The sequence below is a fragment of the Callorhinus ursinus genome, unplaced genomic scaffold (genome assembly GCF_003265705.2).
Source record: "Callorhinus ursinus isolate GAN/ISIS: 27379988/994484 unplaced genomic scaffold, GSC_fseal_2.0 scaffold6, whole genome shotgun sequence".
NCBI classification, from domain to species: Eukaryota; Metazoa; Chordata; class Mammalia; order Carnivora; family Otariidae; genus Callorhinus; species Callorhinus ursinus.
The window spans coordinates 66,892,226-66,894,127 of record NW_027397068.1 but is presented as its reverse complement, the minus strand read 5'-3'; the positions used below and the strand labels follow the sequence as shown (position 1 = coordinate 66,894,127).

The 1,902-nt window shown below is 62.4% G+C and overlaps 1 protein-coding gene across 1 annotated transcript in view; it reads left to right on the top strand.

The window, feature by feature from the left end:
- Positions 1 to 345: 345 nt before the first annotated feature.
- RGS17 (regulator of G protein signaling 17) overlaps positions 346 to 1,902 on the top strand; it is an 87,651-nt gene continuing 86,094 nt past the window's right edge. Inside the window, exon 1 of the mRNA XM_025866357.2 lies at positions 346 to 495. The gene's annotated coding sequence lies outside the window, so the exon portion shown is untranslated. The remainder of the gene's footprint in view (positions 496 to 1,902) is intronic.

The following is a 1,902-nucleotide window of genomic DNA, read 5'->3' as shown; positions in this document are numbered from 1 at the left end:
GTCTCCTAGAGCGCACGAGAAAATAACGCGGGCTAGCGGGCGAACGTGAAGTTGAATGAGCCCAGCCGCCAGAGCCTCTCCAATCAAGGAAGGCTCCCAGGTCCCCGAGGCTCCCCTCGAAGCTCGGCGGAGACCCCCGCACCGTGGGCGCGGAGCCCAGGCGAGCGCGGGGGCCGGGCCGCCGGGAGGGGCGGGGCCGTGACTCACGCGGCCGCGCGCCTGGGGAAGAAGCGGCACCTTGGGCCGAGCCGGGCGAGGGGCTGCGCCCGCCCGCGGGGCGCATGCGCGCTGCCGAGCGGCTCCCGCTCCCTCCCCGCCCACCCTCCCTCCTCCCCTTCCCCTCTCCCCTCCATCCTAGCCTCTCTCCCTCTCTCCTCGCCCGCTGGGTGCTGAAGTTGGGCGGATGGCAGCAAACCCGCTCCGCTAGAGGACCGAGCAGCCCAGCCTCGCGCCCCCGGACCCATCGGTGCGCTGCCCACACCTCCAGGCGACTGGGTAAGATGTTGCCTCTGAAACCGAGCGGTGCTAAGTAAATGACATCAAAATGTCTGCTTTGCACCGATGGATGAATTTTTAAAAGGTGGTGACTGGGGGAGGTGAAGGAAAGAGGGGGCGGAGAGTGCAGCTGCCGGAGCCCAGGCGGAGGTGGCTGCGGGCGCGGGGGTCTTGGCGCCGACCGCGGCGCCGCGGGAGGGAGCGGGGGCAGCGCCGCAGGTTTGGGAAGTTGAATCCCGCGTTGCTGCCACCGCGCGGTCCGCTCGCCGCCCTCCAGCTGCTGCGGAGAGGCTGGGCGAGTGTCCTGCCCGCCCGGGGAGCCCTCGGTCGGGTCTGCAGCGGCGAGCTGGGCGCCTTTGGGGAACCCGCAGAGAGGGCCGGGGGCGGCAGGGACCCCGCGGGGGCGCGAGGTCCTGAGGGATTTTCGTGGTTGTTTGCTAGAAAACCGAATGTGAAATTAACGGTGCCCAATCCACCGACCACCTCGGGGTGGTATTTTTTTTTTCTTGCATTACCTTTAGTTAAATGCGCTAACCCGGTGGGGACTGTGTAAGTCGAAATGCAAAATGCATACCTAGAGCATCGGTGAGCTATCTGAGTGTGTGTGTGTGTGTGTGTGTGTGTGTGTGTGTGTGTGTGTGTAGGGCGTGGGGGTCTCTTTTGTTCCTCCCCTCCCGTTAGTCGTAGGAAAGGGAGTTCTTGTGTGCTCGGTGTAGGGTAGGTTTCACAGCCACTCGGGGGACCAGGAGGAGGAACGCCCACCAAACCCCTTAGCCGCTGTCCTGGTGGGTGTATCTGGGACTCCCCTGTTGGGGGTGATGATGATTCTTTTTATTATCGATGGAATCACAGTTTAATAGCTGCCTCTTCGCCAGCCTCCTTCCTCCTCTCCTCTTCTTGGGCTGCGGCAGAGTCTGGATGCAGACACTCGGCCGTTTCCTCTTCTCCCTACCTCCTGTCTCCGTGAAAAATGTCGGAGGACTTGAGGATGGCGGAGGGACGGAGCTGGCCTCGGAAGCCGCGGATGGGGAGATGCTCCTCGCGAACGGGAGGCTGTTGGCAGCGCGTCCCGGGCAGCCCGCGCCAGCCTCGGGTGTCGCTGGGCTCCTGGAGACTGAGAAGGGGTCGCCTGGCCAAAAAGATGCCCGCCGTGCGGGGACCCGCCCTGCGTCCTCCGCCTCCATCCGGAGCCCGGGACACTGCTCACCTGGGACAATCTTAGTCGCTCCAGGAAGACTGACCCTGGCTCCTGGCACAGTTTTCCTAACCTTCCTGACCCTTCGATAAACGGCTCCTCCTTAAAAGAGTCTCTGAAAGGTTTGTCTGGAGAACTTTGAAAGCTTCCCATAGTTGTCTTTCTTTTCTTTTCTTTTCTTTTCTTTTCTTTTCTTTTCTTTTCTTTTCTTT